The following is a 21,615-nucleotide window of genomic DNA, read 5'->3' on the forward strand; positions in this document are numbered from 1 at the left end:
TTATTTTATTCAATAGGAAATTTTTGTGTCCTTTTTTTCTCCTGCTGAAGGAATGCGAGGAACCATTTGGGGGTGTTTACTGAAGGAACATGAGAAATAAGCAAAAAGGTATTAAAAACATAGGATGATAAAGAAAAATGTCTGGACACTTCAGTGTGCAAGTCTGTTGGGAAAATAATATTTTTCATATTGCCAAGCATGTGTTGATGTTTAAGTGAGTAGCCTTGATAAAAGTTTTTCCTTGAGATGAATTGGCATTCACATCTTATGAAAATTAAAATGTTGAGGTCCCCTTATATACTTTCATTCATAGTACATTTTTTCCTTTGTAGTGTCTAGTACAACTTATTAAACATTTATTTATGTGTGCTTTTGCTGAGCTCTAATATTCCTGAGGGAAAAAAACTGAGTCTCTGGTCCTTTACTTAGTTTCTAAGACTCAGCATAATAGCTGGCGCCTAGTAGAGCACAGCAAAGAGTCACTGTGTGAATGAATGATGCAAATAAAACAAAAAATTGAACCCACGGGTATAATAAGAGGATGTTGATTATTTCAGTCATTATGAAAATACTAATCAAAGATTTTGTGGAAATAAATGAAGACTACTCATATGAGAACAAACAGGCTTTTTATTTAGAGTTTGTAAAGGCATCCACCACCATCATTTATTTGTATTTGTCACATACCAAGAGGCAGCCAGGGGGCTAGGAAAGCTTTATGTTCGAAAAATGGAAAGCTTCAGGTATGCCCTGACTGTAGGTGTTGGCATGGGGAAGCTGTGGAGGGCTACCTAGAGGCAGGTTGTCTTATCTAATTGGTTTGCAGAGTATGCTTGGCTTTCTCTGGTTGGTCCTGAGTTTGGGGAGAGGGAGCAAAATTTATGACAGCTGGCAGTCATTGATCAAGTCCTGACCATTCGAGGCCAATTGCTGCAGAGGTTGTGGTTTGGCTTCTCTGGTTGGTTGGGTGGTTGCTGGTTGCCAGAGGTTATTGGTTGAGTTCTATTGTCATGTATGGCTTGGCCATGGTCCATTTGTACATTCAAGCTCTCCATTTAGTATTCCTCAAGTATGTGACAATTTGAGGGCTTCACTTGAATTTTAGCTCTTGTACCAGATACATGGTGGATGCTTAATAAATATTTGTGGGTTGGTGAGGAATGAGAAGAGATGAGGGCTGAAGTCCTTGCTATGGAGATTGTACTATCCAATGTAATAGAGTACTGGCCATGTGTAGCTGGTGGACACCTGACATGTAGCTAGTCTGAACTGAGATATGGTATCAGTGTAAAATACACTCAAAATGTCCGAGACTTAATGTGAATGAAAGGATGTAAAATATCTCATTAATGATTAAAAAAACATTTAACGAGACATTGAAATAATAGTATTTTGGACATATTGGGAAAAATATATCATTAAAATTAATTTCACTGTTTCTTTTTTACCTTTTAAAAATATAGCTACTAGGCAATCTAAGATGACATATGTGGTTTGGATTATATTTTTACTGGACAGTGTTGACTCAAGGTAACCTTTATGTGCATATGTTTACTCTTTAACAAAATAAGACAAATACTTTCTATAACATGTTCCTTCTGTATTGCCTTAATATAAGAGTATTTGAAAAAGCTGGAAACAAATTTGTGCATTAGTTTATTCATTCATCAAAATATTTTTTGAGTTAATTATGTGCCAGACAATAAGTTAGAGGTTGCTTATTCCTGAAAAATTCCCAATTATTGCCTTTGCATTTTAGGGATATAGAAAACTTAAACAGCGAGTTGTTTAGGCATACAATACTACTTAATGTATACTACTACTTAAGTCTGAGAAAATTTCGTGAGAAAATCCTCATGCAGCCAATTCTCACAATTATGTATCAATAATGTTATAATTGACTTCTTTAAAAAATAAAACCTGAAAATTCACCTCAGGAAGATCTTTGTTTACACTTTTTCATGAACCAAGACATGTTTCAGTACTAAATTTTGTTTTCCCACTTATGAGATGTATAACCTTGTTAAGACTCTGAACCCTGTGAGAACCATGATTTCCTGCCCCATAATCTGGGTTTACCTCCCGAGGTCCCTCTGAGGCTCAAACAAGATAATATGTGTGAAAAACCGATAGAAATATGAAGGATAATTATGGTTATTATTAGAAACAATTATGGCCATTAGGTTAAAATGAGGGTACTGGGAAAAATAACAGTGTGGGGACCCACAAAATAATTTTTAGCTTGTATAGATTCTCATAGAACTAGAAGCAGCTAACTAAAGCAGCATAAAAATGCAAAGCATATGTGATAATAAGATCTAACCCTTCACATGGTTCTAAATCATTTTCTTTTAACTGCTTTCATGATTGATGTAAACTTATGGATGACAGAAAGCTCTCAGGAAGAAACTGCTGCAGGGCTGCATTTTTGATTAAAGGTATGGCCTCAAGCCTTATTCTTTACAGGAATCAAAATGAAAAAAGAAAATTATTGCTTCTTGTTGAATCTGGTGGCATTTTGATGAATTTTGGTTCTCTCTCTTTACCTAGCCATGTAAAAATATTCCTCGCTACAGCACTGGGTTACAAAAGGATAGATGCAAATGACTAAGCCAGGGCTGTGTGAAAGAATAGCCTCCTTGCACACATCTGTAGTATGGTGTGGTAGCCCCAAGGTATGTGTGACTGTTGACCACTTGACACATGGTTGGTTTGAATTGTAATGTGTAGGCCGGGCGTGGTGGCTCACGCCTGTAATCCTAGCCGTCTGGGAGGCCGAGGCGGGTGGATCGTTTGAGCTCAGGAGTTCGAGACCAGCCTGAGCAAGAGCGAGACCCCGTCTCTACTAAAAAATAGAAAGAAATTATACGGACAGCTAAAAATATATATAGAAAAATTAGCTGGGCATGGTGGCGCATGCCTGTAGTCCCAGCTACTCGGGAGGCTGAGGCAGTAGGATCGCTTAAGCCCAGGAGTTTGAGGTTGCTGTGAGCTAGGCTGACGCCACGGCACTCACTCTAGCCCGGGCAACAGAGTGAGACTCTGTCTCAAAAAAAAAAAAAAAAAAAATGAATTGTAATGTGTAGTAAGTGTGAAGTACACACTAGATTTTGAAGACTTTGTATTAAAAAAAGAATGCAAAATATTTGATTAATTTTTTATAATGGTTATGTGTTGAACTAGTAACATTTTAGACATATTGAATTAAGTAAAATATATTATTAAAATTAATTTCTCTTTTATATCTACTTTTTGAATGTGGCTACTAAAAATTTAAAATTACTTCTGTGGTTCACATTGTGTTTCTATTGGATAGTGCTCCCCAAGACCTCTCCTAGTGTGTTTTAAAAGCTCAAGTCCTTGCCTTGATGGATTTGGGGATCTGTTTCCTCTCTCCATATCTATACTTCCCTTTCCTTTCTTCCAAAAGGCATTAACTAAGCTGCCAAACCAGGTATCAAGGTTGATTACCTGAGAAATAAGACCCCAGTCATTCTTTCCTCCTGTTCTAATAGATTTTCTTCATTCATTTTTCCCCCCCGTTGGAGAGGACACAAACTTTGGTTTGAAATGACTTGAGCAGAGTTCCCATAAAAATTCCTTCAGTTAACAAATAGATGGAAACCATAAAATGGTTTTTCTTTGCTAGTCAGTGGCTTTCAGTTTGGTTTGAGGTGACCTGTCTCTACTCATATATGCAATAAACATGATTTATTAGTACTTTTCAGGAACTTATCTTTCCTTCCACTAGACATTCCACTTAAGTGCCTTGTCTGATCACAGATCTGTATCAAGAAGAAAGGGTCATGCAGAGACAGATTTAAGCACTTTTTTCTTCCCCCATGTTCTCCCTAGCCCTTACTTGGAAAAAGCAATAAATTCAAAGAGGAGAAAAGATTTATAGGATCATGTTTAAAAGGCAACATAAAGAAGAAAGATATTCAAGATGATTTAGAATTCTTGAAAGTGATATTCTGAATGTACAAAGCTTTGTGCAAACATCATCCCTAGAATGGTGGTAGGCACTGGTAATATAAACAAAAATCCCTTCCCTCATTCAAGTTATATTCTAATGTGAGGAGGCAGGCAACTAAGTGTTAAGAGTATAATTTTCAAGAGGGCTGTATAATGACTCTCTTGCAAATGTAAAATGGACATGTCAACAATTGTATTCAACTCATTAAGTAATAAGAGAACCAGTAAGATATTAAAACAGGTTTAAAGATCATTTGAGAAGTTAGGTATTTACAGTTAATATTAGGGTAAAGTTGCTAGGTTAGATACAAAACTGGTTAATGACCAACAGGGACATAAACCATAAACTTTGGTTTTGTCTGTTCCACCAGACAGAAGTTATTTGCATCTTGACCAGACAAAAATCTACAGGTTAACTTCTCCTCCTATGGAATTTTAAAACAGCCCAGGCAAGAGAGAAGCATTTGTTTTTGTTTTAAACTCAAATAGTTTTGAACAGAACATAAAACTTCCTTTTTAGGGCAGGGATTCATTACTTTAAAAAGAAACATTTAAAAATTTTAATCATTATAAAAAATTAATATATATTCATTGTGGCACTTTTGGAAAATACATAAATATAAAAGTAATATGGACTCCCACTACTTACCATTAACTAATAGCGTTTGGTGTATTTCTTTTACTGTTGGTGTATGTTACCATGTATGTAGAAAAGTAGGGTCATACCATATGAACGGTTTTGTATCCTGCTTTTTAATGTTAAATTGTACATGTATTACAAAATATCTGGAAATATGGATACATGACATGCTATTATTTGAATGTATATCACCATTTGTTCACATGCTTTCAGTTGCCAGCCACAGAAAGCCAATTATAGACAACCTAAACAATAAAGGGCAATTACTATCTTCCATAACAAATTTCCAACAGTGCTACTCAAAATGCCAGTTTGCAAACTGTTTGTTACCAGTGAGTGATAAGAAACTTGCTCCAGAGTGGAAATCAAACAAACACCATTTAGTTCAGTAGATAAATAAACACAGTTTAGCCAACACTTTTGTTTGTTTGTTTGTTTCTCAGTGAAGGATATGGTGCTCTGCTTTCTGTCCTGGCACATGCTATCTCATTGAGACCTATGGTGATTAAAGTTCATGACAGCTACTAGTGCATGGACCCCATTTTGAGAAGCACAGTCTAGAAAGAGGTAGGGTAGTTGCAAGGTTTATAGGTCCTGTAGCTCAGCAGCATCCAGGACTTAGGTTCATGGATCTTTTTGCACTGCCATCCTCAGCCTGTTGGCTTGCACCCATAGACTGGTTTCTCTCAAAGTCGCAAGCTGGCTTCAGCTTGTGCATGCAGATGGCAAACTACAGAGGCAAAGAGAAAGCATCTTTTGTGTCCTCTTTAAGAGCAAGGAATATATCAAGTAAACGCACCCTCGTGTTTCATTGGCCAAAATTGTATCATGTGCCTGTGCCTAAAGCTATCACTGGTAAGGAGAGTGGTATTATGTCAGTTATAACTCACCCCTGAGGCCTGGGAAATTCTCAGCCACCCTGCAAGCACATGACCCCCCAGCAGCTCTAATATTTTCTATCAGTTAATACATGATGGGGTTTCTGCAGATTGGGGATAATACTACCGGCCTTAAAGGCTTATTGAAGGAAACTCGATGGCATAATATAGAGCATTTAGCAGAGCGTTTGGCATTGAATACATACTCCATAAATGTTTACTCTTAATATTATTAGTGTTATTTTTAATTAAAGCCTTTTTATTTGTACTTTCTTTTTCATTGTAGCTTTGCTTGGAAAGTTCTTCCTTATGTATCCCCAAACTAGACAATTATTTAGCAATGTTTTCCTATTTCTTGTGTCTTTTGAAAGTTTGGATTGTGAGTTTATGTTTAGTGAGGTTCTCCCTGCAGAAGTCCTGGGAAGACTGGGTTGAGACTTTCTACAGAGAGGACGTACATGTGTCTGCCTGGTGTCCTAGAGGGCAACCTTCTGGGAACTATGAGTTAATGCTCCTGCTTGGGGTATCTGGTACAATTTAGGAAGTATGCATTTGAACCCCAAACCTTAGTGAGAGCTAGTCTCTGAGGGTGTAACTGACAGAGGGTTCCCACTTTTGCAGGGATATCAATCCCATATCCCTGCCTTGGGCCTTGACCTGATCCCTCTGAGGTATTGAAAACCCAAGACGATGCTTCACAGAAGCTGCAGCTTCAGTGCCTGATTTCTATTATGGCATAGAGTCCTGCCAGGCTCCCCTGCACCACCACTGCCCCATAGTATCATTTTTGGTGTTTTGTAGTGGAAGAGATTTTGTGAGATACAGTCATTTATGTGGGTACGAGTGAGTGCTGTCCCTCTATTGTATAGATCCAGTATTTGTTCCAGTGATTTTCTTCTTTACATTTAACTTTGCAACTGATCTGACACATTTCAGCATATGCTATCAGGTAAGAATTTGACCTGATATATACTTTCCAAGCAGTTATCTATTGAAATAGAGCCACTTATAATTCCCAATTTGTCATATGCTAAATTACATGTAATTAGGTCTATTCCTGGACTTCCTTCTGCTCTATTAATCTATCTCTGAATTTGACAGCAAGTAACACACTTAAAATATTTTCCAAATTGTGGCTTCATAATATTTTTATTATCTATTACAGAAAGTTTCAAAACTTTGATGCTTTCTCACTCATTTATTCCCCAGATACATTTTAGACTTTGTTCTGAAGGATATAGTAAGACAAATTAATTTTTACATCATTGATATTTTTATAATATTCACTGCAGAATTATGTTAGGTCTGTACTTATTCAAGCATATAGAACATTTAAGCTAAGTGATTAATTTAGAGATATACTTTTTAGATAACTTAATAACCCAAAGTAACCAAGGTGGTAGGGAAATTTTAAAAGGATAAATAATGGTAAGAGTCATCCTAACAGGTTTGAGATGATATCTCACTGTGGGTTTGATTTGTATTTCTCTCATAATTAGTGACATTGAGCACCTTTTTATTTTGGACATTTGTATGACTTCTTTTGAGAAATGTCTGTTCAAGTCCTTTGTCCATTTTTTAATAGAGTTATTTGGGTTTTTTGTTGTTATTGTTGCTGTTGTTACTATTCAGTTGTGTGAATTTCTTATATATTTTGAATATTAACCACTTGTCAAATATATGGTTTGCAAATATTATCTCCCATTCAATAAATTGCCTTTTCATTTTGTTAATTGTTTCCATTGCTGTGCAGAAGCATTTTAGTTTGATGTAGTCCCACTTGTATATTTTTATTTTTGTTGTCAGTGCTTTTGGTGTCATATCCAAAAATTCATTGTCAAGGCCAATACCAAGGTGCTTTGTCCCTATATTTTTTTTCTAGGAGTTTTTTGGTTCCAGATCTTACATTTAAGTTTTTATTCCAATTCAAGTTAACTTTTGTACATGGTGTAAAGAAAAAAAGAGTCCAAAAACAGTATTTTTTAATTCTTTAAAAAATTAAAACTAGAACTATCATACCATCCAGCAATCTTACGTCTGGGTATATATCCAAAGGACATATACCTTTAGATATCTATCTATCTATTTCTGGCTTAGTCTGTGCTGCTATAGCAAAATACCTAATTCTGGGTAACTTGTAAAGAGCAGAAATGTATTTCTCACAGTTCTGGAGGCTGAGAAGTTCAAGATCGAGGCACCGACAGTTCTGGTGTCTGATGAGAGCCTTGTTTGCTGCTTCCAAGATGGCACCTGGTTGCTGCATCCTCCAGAGGGGTCAAATGATGCAACCTCACATGGAGGATGGCTGAATGGCAAAGGGCATAAATGAGCTCATTCCACCCCCTTTTTGAGGTGCTGATCCATTCATAAGGGCTTTGCCTTCATGACTTAATTACTTGCCAAAAGGCTCCACTTCTTAATACCACCACAGGAGTGTACATTTCAACCTGAATTTTGAAGGGGACACATTCAAGCTATAACCATAAACACAGACACACAGACACAAAATGGAATATTCTTTAGCCATAAAAAGAAGGAAATCCTGCCACTTGAAACAACATGTATGAACCTGGAGGGTATTATGCTAAGTGCAATAAGCCAGACACAGAAAGATAAATACTGTAGGAACAGAGAGTGGAATGGTGGTTACCAGGGGCTCGGGGTGTGGAGGAAATGAGGAGATGTTGATCAAAGGGTACAAACTTACAGTTATAAGATGAATGAGTTCTGGGAATCTAATGTACAGCATGAGTGGTTATGGATATATTAATTAATTTGGTTGTGGTGATCATTACACAATGTATATGTACATTGAATCATTATATTGTACAACTTAAATATATATGATCTTTGTCAATTAAATATTTTTAAAAAATTCTCAAAAAAGAATATATAATGGGTTTTCTGTGTTTGCTAATAAAGTGTTATTTTTGATTTAGTGTGAAGATTAAAGAGGAAAAAAGAGAAGAGGGATGGAGAAGTCAAGGAAAGCTATTATACTGAAAGTAGTCTGGTAAGTAAAAATTGATTGATAGCTTCTAAATCCCACTTTGACTATCAATTCCTAATTTTAGTACCATCAAATTATTATAAAAGCAAACTTATAAGTGATACCTTTGACTGACACAAATATTGCAGTCTCTCCTTTTCCCACTTATTCTCTGTAGAGGAAAAGGACTGTGAAAGTGTCTGAACAATTGTCAATCTGCTTAGCTAGCCCTGGAATAGTCATGAATTCACTGACTGCTGCCAGGATTTTAGTACCCAGCATAATGAACCAGTGAGAGTTCTTCAGTAGACCACCAATGACAGGGGTCTTCATAAGGAGCACAGGCTTTTAGTCTAATGACCCAATTTTAAATTTGGTATTGATAACCTATAAGGGCCTTCGAGTAATTAATATGATCTAAGTTATTTTTGGAAAAGGAATTATATGGATGGTCCTGACTGTTAACTCATGAATGAGGTTTGTAGGGTCCTCTGTTGCAGCTCATGATTCTTCCCAGGCTGTCCGGGAGCTTTCAGAAATGCCATGTACACATCCTGTTGTTGCTTTCCTCTCAAAATAAAAACCATAAGGCTACGTTCCTTTATTGTGACCCAGAAGTCCAGCTGATGGTTGCTAAACACCTTTGTTGTTGCATTGGAAGTTCTTCTATAGTCCTTTGCTATGTTTGGTGTAAGGGGAATACATATTGCTCTATTAATTGTATGATACAAGAGAGACAAAAGGCGTTCTGAACTATATTCCACACTGGCCTTGTCCTGATAGCTCCTACGTCTTTGTATTAAGACAGTAAGGCCCTTAAAACAGAGACTTTCCAAAAGAAAGAAAACATTTTCATCTTATGGGAAAAAACTGAATCAACCTGAACACCTCTTTTATTTCTATTTAGGTCCTGTCGGTTCCTCAAAACCCATCTCCTGTGCCCCCTACTCTGTGGCATTATTCCTGGCTGCTCTACTCTCTGCGAGTCTGTTCTCCTCTGTCTCTCACAGCTCTTAGCTCTCTGACTTCATCAGGAGCAGGACTTACAGTTGATCCTTATTATTCATGGATTTTGTATTTATAAATGGCTGCTTGCTAAAATTTATTTGTAACTCTAAAATCAATACTTGTGGTGAGTTTGTGGTCATTCATAAAGATGCACAGTGGCAAAAAAATTGAATCTCCTGATGTGCACATTGCCAGGTAAGTTCAAACAAGGACAGGCTCTGCCTTCTCATTTCAGCTTTCGTATTGTAAACACTTATCCTTTTCGTGGTCTATGTAGTGACAGGCTTTTGAATTTTTATATTTTTGTTGTAGATTTCATTGTTTAAAATGACTCCCAAGTGTAGTGCATAAGTGCCCTCTAGGGTTCTTAAGCTCAAGAAGGTTGTGTTGTGCCTTACCAAGAAAATACACGTATTAGGTAAACTTTATTCAGGCATAAATTATAGTGCTGTTGGCCATGAATTCAATGGTCATGAATTAACAGTATATTTTAAGTAAGGTGTCTTTAAACAAATGTACACATAAAACAAAATTATGTATTGATCAGTTGATAAAAATTTTGTGACCAAAGGCTTTTAGGAACCTAACTCTGTATTTCCCTTAGGAACAATGGTTCACTATTTGCTAATTCAGTGTTTGTGGCAACTTTATAGAATAGAACTACTGTGAATAATGAGAATTGGATGCATGAGATTTTTGTATCTCCAGGGCCTCGGGAAGGGTAAATCTCAACATATGTTTATTTGGTGATACAGTCAGTGTACACCAATTATTTTCCAAGTTAATGTAAACCAGGAATGTGGTAGGAGGTGCAGAGCAGGGAGAGCTTCTGTTAGGCCAGAGTCTTGGGGATCTGTCTGTTGGTAGGGAAGTTGCCATGTGTGGAGAAGGGCTGACCTGTGAACACAGCCACCTGGGTGGTGAGGTGGAAATGACTCTGGAATGAAGGGGCTGGGCTCCTTGTTGGGCTTTGCCGCTACTATTTCAATGTGTCCTTTGTGAAAACAGTTTTACCTCCCTAGACCTCAGTTTTGTTATAAGCAAAATGAGGCAACTGGACTAGTTTAATGTCTAAGGCCCAGTGAATTTAGAATGTGAAAAGAGGAAGCTGGCAGTTCCTGAGATGCAAAATAAGCTTAGATGGCACATTATCTTCCTCCCATGAGGCCCAAATGCAGAAAAACAAATAACCACAGGAGTTTTTGTGTCCGATTCTGCCTTCAACTTACTGCCATTTTGTTCAGACAATCTCATGGTCAATTCTGAGGGACGTGTGCTCTCTGGTTATACCTTTTGACATGGAAAGGACCACTTCTGCAGACCTCTTGGTATCTGCAGAGTGCTTTGATTCACTTTCATCTTAAAGTTTGCAGTTCCGGTCAAATGAAATATTTTCAAAGCTCAGTATGTATTCCCAAAACAGCAATAAATCACTCAGAAAGTTATGTGCTCATTTGCACATGGCTTCAAATTACTGATTTAGCCAGCTGAGGGCACGCATTATGGTTTTTTAGCATATGATTTTTTATTTCTGGTGTTCTGATCATGCAGTAATTAGTGGATACAGATGAAATTACATGCTGCTGCCATTGCCTCAGATGGTCAGGTTTTCAGGATGCCAACTCCCAGCTCCTTTGGAGTTGACATAAATATTATGGAAGCAAAAAATTATAGTCATTTGCAGGGAAATCATGTGTTTAATTGCCAAGTGAAGCAGAGGAAAAATAGCAGAAGCACGCATCATGTATCAGTTAATGTGAGTGCATTATTGCATGTTGCAAAGGGGTCTAAAAGGACTTTTCAATAGCAAAATGAAAACAAAACTATTCTAAAAAATGCCATCTGTGAAGCCTCCAGATATGTCTGACTGGCTCATTTCCCTTCAAATATAGTCCCTGCATTCCAAAAGATATTAATAATGAATGGAAATAACCACGGAGTAAAAATGGACCGTGGCTGATGGAGTGTGAGACCTAATGCAAGGAGCTGATATTTAAATAGACATGGAAAGGAATATCCCACAGACACATTTTGTGCAGATATTTCAATGTCTGCTGTAGATGGCACTTTAACACAACATAAGACTTCTCAGATCCCACACAGAAGTGGATTTCAATCATTTCAAACTTGGAATTTACTTAAACATTTATTTCTAAGCAATTATTATTTGTAAAAAAAATTATAGATTTCTCCCATTTCGTTTCTTTGTTATTTGATAGACCTGTCATCATGGGAAAGATAATTGATAATTCTGTAAGGTTTTGTAGGAGGCCAAAAATCAATGCAACTTGGAAATATTGTTATTACATTTCTGTATTGGGTGGGCAACTAATCACCACAGAAAACTTATCCTAATAATATGCCACATGTTTTGTTCCTCTTTTTAAATTACACATAAAATTGGAGACTTCATCTATTACTATGAAAGCAAAGATAAAGCTATCATAGGTTCTGCATAGTACACTGCTAAGTGATCAGCAGGGTATAGCAGTCAAGGTTAAGAACTCTGGAATCAGATTGTCTGGTTTTAATCCCTGTCTGCCATTTACCAATATGTGTCCTTGGGCAAGTTTTAAATTTATACATAACTCAGTTTCACTATTGGTGAGATGGAGATAATACCACTCTCCCCTTCATATGTTGGTATGAGAATTAAATGAGCCAATATGCATGAAGCAGTTAGTCTAATATGTGGCATATATTAAGTGCTCAATATATGTAAGTTCTCATTATTATTTAAGTAGCAAGTACAAATATTAGCATTCAACTAAAAGCTAAGTGGTGGTATTCTCTGTTATATGATGATCTTTAGGCAAAATGATGAAAAGAGCCATTACATTATGAGGGTCTACTATAATATTACCTGTATAATATTCCATATTTTAATTGGACTATTATAATAGTTCATAATTTAATAGACATATATTATGAGGGCCTATTCTATGTCTATTACTATTCTAAGCCCTTTACTTTATTGTATTTAATCTACATAAAAAATCTAGGTATCATCAGCCTGTTTTATAGATGAGGAAACTGAGGTTAAGGCTAAGGAATATGCCTTTTGGAACAAAATTATAACTAGTATTTATGGAGTGATGGCTATATGCCAAGCACTGTTCTAAGCACTTTACATGTATTATTTTTCTCATTTCTTACAACATTCTAGAAGGTATAAATTATTAATATCAATATTGCATATGAAGAAACATAGGCACAGGGATATTAAATAACTTGTACAAAGGCATGTAATTAAAAAGTATCTGTGAAGTAGGATTCTATATCAGCAGCGTGGCTCCAGAATCCTTGTTCCCAACTATTTTACTGAAAGAAAAAGCAAAGGATTCATAGCCACATAAAAAAGAAGTTTATTTGTAATAAATAATAAAAGACACATAAATGACAAAAATATGGAAAAAATATATAAACAATTTACAGTGGAAGAAATAACAAATGACTAATACCCATATGATATTGCTATGGCTAATTTCTCTAAAAAAGACACACAAATTGAAATTACCACCCTTTGAGACAGAGGCATCTCTGCTCAGCAGGGCCTGGCAGGCTGTCCAGGACTGGCCCTGAGGGTGGCTTGGGTTTTGGGGGCGTCAGTACTTGCACAATGCCTGACTCTCAGGGCAGAAGGGAAGACATGACCTGAGGTCATTTCACACAGTGCCAGGTGAGGAACATTTTTGTTTTTCTCCTAGTTTTAACTGTATTAATTTTCCCATGTTATTTAAGCCTGAATCATTCTTACCAAAATGAGAGAGCAGGGAAAAAGAAAACTTACTCAATTACATGTCCTAGCCCCTTATGGATGTCAGGAGTTTCTTTTCATCTTTAACTCAGTTTAGTAATTTTTTTTTTGGCTAAGAGATAATGATGAAAACATAGAGGAAAAAATGAATTCTTCATTATTCCTTTCCTTGAGGAGCTCAACTTTTAGAAAGAAAGGTAGATGCAAAAATAGATAATCACAAATCACGGATCTAAGAGCCATTTAGAGGCAGGATTGAGGGCGATGGGAGCAGAAGACGGGGAAGAACTTCCAGAGATCACGAGCGAAGGCTACGCCTAAGATGCGTTTGGAAAGAAGAGTAGAAGTTTGCTGGGAGGGAAACGGGAGCTCAGTTACTCACTGGCTGTGTGACCTCGGGCAAGTTCTGACACCTCAGAAGCTCAGTTTCTTTATATGAAACGGGAACACTAGTATTACCTGCTTGAGAATGCAGGTGTGAGGATTAAATGAGAAAATGCTTACGAAGTGCTTTACGCAGGCCTGGCACAGCAAAAGGTTCAGCAAACACTTGTCGAGTGCATGCCTGAATGAGTGAGTGTGTGCACAGGTGCACAGTGATGAAAGGTCATGGCAAAGCTGGCCAGAGACATTGCCCGATCGCCGTCTGATTAATCAACTCTTATCCAATACTCTTAGTTTAAAAATGTAAATTATGAAGAACCCATGATATTCGTCTCTTCACTTAAAGGTCAAAATTAAAGAAGGGTAAGATTCTTTGCTGTCTTCCTTCTAAATCCTTTTTTATGTTGTAAATGAGCATTGAGGTTTTGCCTTGATCAATTTGAGGAGCAGGTTTGGATGCTCTGGTCAGTGGTTGTTTCAATTCTGAAAATGTTAAATGTGAGCTGCAGAACTTCTAGTTGCGTTAAAGGCATGCAACTAGGACAGAGTTATTCACTGAGGGAATAACTGTCAGTAAGAGACCCCAGAGGTTCTGCTAAGAAGTGGACCATGAATGACCCGGTCACAGGCCTAGAGGAAAGAACTGGGTCTCAGATGAGATTGACTCATGTTCGACTTCCAAATCTACAACTTAGTTGTGTACCTGAGGTAAGTTACTAAACCTCTTTGAACTTCGATTTTTGTTTACCTGTAAAATGTATTGCAGGCATGTAGAATTATTTTACGTGTTTATTCAATAAATACTTATTGAGGATCCACCATATTGCCTGTGCTGAGTGGGGCGTGTCATGATGGGATGCACGATGCATCAGGATGGAAGCTTTGTCTTGTTCTTTTTCAGTCCCCAGAGCGATGGACTGGGGTCTCATCTGTTCAGATGCTGGAGCCCTGATACCCACAGGCAGACCACGGCATGGAAGCCAGTGAATGCCTGAACCCCTGACTATTCTCTAATTGAATTGCACCTGTTAGGAAGCCTTGATATTTTTGTTTGGCTTCTCTTGTGCTGATCATTTGCTTGAACTCTGGCAGAGATTCAGAGTCTTCAAAAAGAATAAATAATAAGTTTTGTTTTCTCCCTGATAATTCTAAACCTGTGATGTAATTTGGGTCTGCGTCCCAGAAACCTCTTCCTAGTGGGCAAGTCTTCCAGGCATTGGCACCACCTCTTTCTTGCTGCCAGTAAACAACCATGCTGTCTTAATATATTCTGAGGCACATCACTGGAGATTCTAGATGCTTTCTGATTTTTTTTTTTGCCTTCCATAAAATATTCAGTTTCTAAATATCTTTCCCTCTCCTCCAACTCCCAATTTTTTCTCAGCCTCTAATGTGACACAGTGAATATAGGAGGAATTTAATCATCACTTCTTGGGTGAATGAGTCTGGGAGCCACAAACTCATCTTGAGACTCATAAAATATCACTAAATGCTTTGGTATTTCATCAGGAAAATGTGTAATGATACATAATTCAGGAAGATATTAGGAGGATTAGATATGACCAGTGTGGTATGCACTGGAAGAAGGCATATGTCAATAAAAAATGACTCAGATACATTTTAATGATGAGATGTGTCTGAGTCAGAGGCTACCCAGATGTAGAGTAGCACCCATTTAGTGTGCCTTGGTCAAATTCTTCAGCAAGAGGTGAAATTTTTGTTTTCCTACCTTTTACCCCCACCTGAACTGCTGTTCTAGAGCTCTCTCCTTATGTTGAGAAAAAACAACTCCCTAATTTATTTTTTAAATCATCTTTTTTGTTGTTATTGAAGGGGTGCAAGAGAGAGGTGGTTTCTTGAACAAATTTGTAGATAGTTTTAGTTTTTTCACTCTCCCATCTGATCATTTTTTCACATAGTCATTGCATTGGTTTGATTTTTACTTGACACTTAAAAACTTCCACGCATTTTAAGCAATTATCTTTTTATGTTTAAATTAATGTTAAATGCAAATCTAAACACTGTACTGAAGCCTTTGAAATCTGGTATCTATCTATTTGGTTACCAATTAATCACTCAGCACAATGTGATGAACTACAGTAATGTCCCTAGCCTAAAAAAATTGCTAATGATGAGAGAGCTGGCGCTGTCACATTGGTTCTCATCATGTTATTAATAAAAGGCCAAAGCAGAGATACAAAGGTGTTTTGATTATGATCAGATCATAGTGAAATTTCAGCCACAGAAAAATTTGAAGTGGGTAACGTGATCAATAAATCAATTTTGTTGTAATCTTTAAGACTATGATGTGGTTCAGTTTATAATGATAGATGACTTACATTAACAGACTCAGCGTTCTTTTAGCTAAAAAGGTAACCCATTGTTAAAGCACTGTCAACCATTCTCAATTAAAATAGATTTCCAAATTCTTTTGGCTTAGAATTCTACAGATATAAAAAGCTTTTCTAGGAGATATTCAGCATACCAATGAAAGATATCTGTATTCTCTTTGCACATTGTAATAATCCAGGTGCACTCCACTCTAGCTGTTGGTCGTGATGTAATAAGTGAACAAAAAGTGTTCTCGGAAAAAAATAGCAAAAGTTTAGATTTTACACTGAAAATTTAAGTACACAGTAATTTACTTGTTCATTCTTTGACTCTTGCAACAATCAATTAATGATAGTGAAGGAGGGACTTGATATTATTTTGTTGATGACAGCATAATGTATATACACCATATATTTCTGAAATAATGATATACATTGGTAGAATTCCACTTACTTGATGGTTATGAAACTCCAGAGCAAAATTTAAATAATTGTATCTCAGTACCACAATGCTATATTAGATTTTTTAAAATTTCAACTAAAATTTGTGTTCACTAGAGATATTAAATTGATTTTTAAATTTAGAGACATCCATGGTCATGTTTAATACTAGTAAATCTTCCAACTCACATGGGTTCTGTATAGCTCAGTGACCACATGTCCTGGTTTGCATGAGATACTGTTGTCTGTGTGAAATTATTAATACCGCTTCCCTTTGCTTTCAAAACTATTTCTGTATGGATGATAAATTATTATATTAATATGATCACTATTTATACAGTCCCAGAAACCATTGTTTCTTACTCTTGGGACAAATTCTTTCCCCAGCTTTTTCTTACCTTTTTTGTTCTGTAGGCCCTGGGGCTATTTTACTTTGCTTCAGTGGATTCCAGTAGAAACTTTTTGGTAAAGAATGTATTTATAAAAGAACTTTAGAAAAATACAAAAAAAATTATTAATACATAACCAATATATGTTTTATTCAACTCCAGGAAGGCAGGAATCTTGGCTCTTATTCATATTGAACACTCAGCACCTTGTGCAATGCCTGGGAAGAGTAGAAACTCCATAAGTGCTTGTTGAATGAATAAGCAATTGAAAACCTAACCAATTTTTAATTTAAGAAAATGTAGATTTCTTCACACATTACTCTTCTTCACAAAGATACTAAGATGCTCCATGAACATCCTTGGAATCATTGCTTAGTAAAATATTCCCAATATTTGAATGAGGATCACTTGGCATTTGGACAAAAAGTCAGACTCCCAGATTCTGCCCCTGAGAGTCTGGTTCGGTCTCAGGCTATGCCCAATGTATAACATGCATTCCATCTAGGGTCCTTTCCAACTCCAAGTCTTTGAAATCTTTGTCTTACTTTATTTTTGATAGTACATTTCCTTGACATCCTACTAGGCAGTCCATCTTTCTACAATGTCATTACTAATAAGCTAGCTGTGGAGAAGACATTAGACTGAAAGAAAGCCAGGTTCCCCCATACAACTGGTTTTTATCACTTCCTGTCTCTGGGCACAAATTTCCTTAACCTTAAAATGACATGGCTGAGCTACAAGATGTCTCAGACCTGGTGCACCTCTATTTTCAGGTGATTCTTACCTTTGAAGCCTGATGTCTCATGAAGAGATAGTTTCCTCAAAAGAGCACAACTACCTTGTTACTTCATTTGAAAGAAATTATCTGTGGATTAATTACTACTTAAGAGATATTTTTAGACTTTTAGGTTATTTAAGCACCATGCTTCACAAACTTGTACCAATTTTATTTGGGGTTTCCCTGGATACATGTATTGAGAGCTGGTTGATAGTTTCTCATTTCAGAGGTTAAAATTTTTTTCTTAACTCCTGCAAGTTGTCTTTTAGATCCTGCCAAAGATATTTTACAGATAAGAAAAATGGCCTTTGTTTTTGAGTATAATTTGCAGAAGTTGTCAGAGCCCTGCCTGCCAAAGTGTCCTGTTATTAAATCATGAGCACAATCAGAAGTAATCTTCTGGGTAGCCACGCCAAATAGAGCCCACAGAAAGGGAAGAGAAAGGGACCCTGGTGAATGCACTCAGAGATTTGTCCATCAGATTAACTATCTCTGTTATTAATATATTGGGGCTTGAGAAAGTCTAAGCCAAGCCAGATTAATTTTTTCAAGAAGCAGAAAGTGGAAATAGACTGGAAAAGTTTTAGAGCCTGGGAAGGAACCCAAGAAGGTCAAAACTTGTTGAGCAGTGGGTTGTGAGTTCCTAAAAGTTATTGCCAATAAGAGGAGAAGATGGTCACATGGGGTTAGAAAAGAAGCAACAGAAACATTAACATTCACTGATTTCATAATTTTGTCTTGGGCCATTCCAGAAGTCAGAAGAAAGAGTCCTTTGAGGTGATGTGATTGGGGAGAAAAGGAGGAATTGTATATGATTGCAGCATCTTTCTATTAATACTAGGCAGCCTGCCTGGTGCAGTAGTATTGGGAGTGTAGTCATAGAGGTGGAATTGATTTTCTTGTTTCTTTACATAACTGCTTAACACCCCACTTCTTCCTTCAAGGTGGATCCCACATAAAGAATAACTATTTATTGTTTGGTCTAATCCACACTGGCACCTGTGTCTCATTAGTAGATTTAATATTAATCAACTCAATTATTTCTCAAGGTTGCAGGTATAAAGGACAATGAACAAGCTGAAAAATGTTTCTGGAGTTAAGCTTGTGATATTGGCAGTTCGAGAATGGACAGAAAACATGGGAAATACGTAGTGAATATTGAACCTTCTGGAAACCGACCAGTGAGTATTGCTGGCACCACTGTGGTATGTTCTGATAGCCCAGAGTCTTGTTTCCAATATTAATGAAACTTTAATATTTTTTTTATTATATAACACAGTTCTTCCCAAAGTGGAATTTCTTATTAAAGTTTTAGATGGCAGGTCATTTTTAGCTATTCTTTTACAACTTATTAGTAGAAAACTTGTTTTTTTCTGCATTAATACATGAATAGTTGAGAAATTTAATTTTAATATTTACTGATCTAAGACATTAGCAATTATTTAGGTGTCAATTGAATAATATGTCCAAATAATACTCTATAGTTATTATAATTTAGGCATAAGCCAACAAGTCTGGTTTTGATTGCATTAACAAATTATAGTTTTAAAGTGCAGATTTTTGTGTTAACTGTCAACATTTTTAGTCAACATATCTAGACTTATTAGAACCCAAAGATTTTTATAGATCTTTGAAAGTCAGAAGTGAATTTTGTGAGTGAAATCTAGGCTTATGAAGCAAATTATCTAGCAAATCCCTTTAGGTTTGTCTCTAACTACTTGAGAATTTCTTTTTTTTTTTGGTAAAATATTACATTGAAGTAAAATATTAGAGCTCAATTATATATAATAGTGTTTGACTATTGTTTATATTTTTAGAAGAAATAATTTAGTATTGCATGTTTTATGATTGCATTTTATGTAACTGTTCATGTCTGTCTAGAGCCCTTGATAGTGGAAACAGAAATGGACCTGAGCTGAAGGAAATCAGTATACATTTGAGTGGATAGTCACATTTTGTGAGGAAAAATATTTTTGTCTCCATGCACTAACAAGGAAGTTATAAGGCAGAGAAATTGTTCTTTTGATTCTAAATGAGCACCCTCTCCCCTGAAGACAGCCTTCATCGTCCTTCCAGCCCTGCAAATCTGTCACTGTGTCTTCACAGTGTTAAGAAACTCAAATAAAAAGGTCCCTTTGGTAATGGTAAGGAATCAGTTAGTCATCTGGAGTGTTTTCCTATTCAACAGTTGAGTTTTCAGATAAAGGGTACATATCTTAACACTGAACATTTTACTTTACATATGGATATTTGGATGTCGTGATGGAAATTTTTTTTTTTCATTTAGAGCCATCTTTACTAATGAATTAAATAGCAATTGAAGGCCACATAAAAATAAAATTTAGGAGTTTGTTTTTCCCTCTTAGGAAACAAAAAAATAGTAAACTAATCTTTTTAAATCTATGAACAGAGAGTTTAAAATTTTACTCCACATGAGCATAGCTAACTCTTGTGTATCAGATACACAAGAAGATTATTGGCTCCCACCAAGAGCTAATTAATATAACTCACAGCTTCCTACATGATCAAATTTTTAACTTTAGTGACCTCACTCTTACTAAGAGACAGAAGGAACTAAGACAGCAAGAATTGTATTACCCCCAAAGCTCTAGGGTTTTCCATTCTCCATGGGTTCTCCATTCTTGGTATAGGCACCTGTCATCTTCCTTTCTTTAAAGAATTTTCAAGAAATTCTGGCAAGCTGATCTAGCAAGTGAGTTCTTATTTAATTATAAAAGTTCTAAAAAAAGTCCAAGTTCATCACCCGTAGCATACTGAATAACTGAAGAATCAGTGAAACTTTTATAAAAGATAAATCTTTATTTTTCTCAAAGTTATCTATTGAAAAACAGATGGGATTTTCTTAAAGTACCTATATAGATCAGATCTGCTCCTATTTGGTATCACTGCACAGCTATTTTCTTTATTTCTTTGGCATGCTATTGTACTTTTAGAAAAATAGACCCTGACTAATTCTTTACACCCAAGTGTATTCCTTCTTGGCTCTATTTAATCACAATTACACTCTCTTTTTTTTTCTTATGTATAGTCTCTCACTGACCAGTCCCTGTATACATATTTAGTTTGATAGTTTTAATAAAATTTAGAGGTTAATTGATCTGGCAATGTCAATAGTCTTTTAAAAATCCATTTAGGATTTGTCATTTAATCAATATGGTTAAGAGTATACATTTAAATAATATTCCTGCTGTCCTATGAGGAAAAAGTATATATCACTCTATGCTATTTTTCAGCTGTAACAAATTTACATGTAACAATTTATACTTCCACAACTATCTAACACAGATTACTCTCCTTTTCTTGAAAGTGTGTCTGCAATTATTTTTTTTTAACCTCACTTCAAGAAAAACCTACCCTTTCTTATTTGAACCCACCTTATTTATTTATTTACTTTAAAAAATTTTGAATGTGTTTAAAAGATTTAAAGAATACTCATGTGCCAAACAACTTCAGAAATAAGCCATTGCAGAAATAGTTGAAATCTTCTGTTTATACTTCCTCAATACCACTGCGACTTGCCTTTGTGCGCCCCTGATGGCTGCGCCCTGCCTGGGGGATGGGCATGCTTATCCCGCAGTGCAAAGGCGATTTATGTAACCAAAGTGTTCGTACCCCAGTAATACTCTGAAAAAGAAAAAAAAGGATACAATACACTTTATGTAAAACATACATAAAGTAAACCCATGCTAAGCGTGCACCTTGGTGATTTTACAGACATATACATACATGTATACATCACACACATGCCTGTGCAGCCACCACTGGATCTAGATACAGAACATTTCCAACACCCAAGAAGCTCCCCTGTGCCGGGTCTCAGTGGTGCCCCATCTTTCAGAGGTAACCGCGCTTCTCACTTCTATCGCCACAATTTAAGTTTTGCATTTTCTTGAATGTCACATAAATGGAAGTGTAGTACTATTTTGTGTGGCTTTTGTTGCTCATCATTATATCTGTGTCACTTGTTCCTTCTTTTGTTTTCTATAAAATATTCCATTTTTGCATAAATATATCACAATTTATTT

The 21,615-nt window shown here is 36.2% G+C and overlaps 1 long non-coding RNA gene across 1 annotated transcript in view; it reads left to right on the forward strand.

The window, feature by feature from the left end:
- Positions 1-18,744, forward strand: part of LOC123621535 — a 48,644-nt gene extending 29,900 nt beyond the window's left edge. The window contains exons 3-4 of the long non-coding RNA XR_006729176.1: positions 8,433-8,506; positions 18,619-18,744. This is a non-coding gene — a long non-coding RNA (uncharacterized LOC123621535). The remainder of the gene's footprint in view (positions 1-8,432; positions 8,507-18,618) is intronic.
- The last annotated feature ends 2,871 nt before the right edge of the window (positions 18,745-21,615 follow it).

Source organism: Lemur catta, chromosome 16 (genome assembly GCF_020740605.2).
Source record: "Lemur catta isolate mLemCat1 chromosome 16, mLemCat1.pri, whole genome shotgun sequence".
Lineage (NCBI taxonomy): Eukaryota > Metazoa > Chordata > Mammalia > Primates > Lemuridae > Lemur > Lemur catta.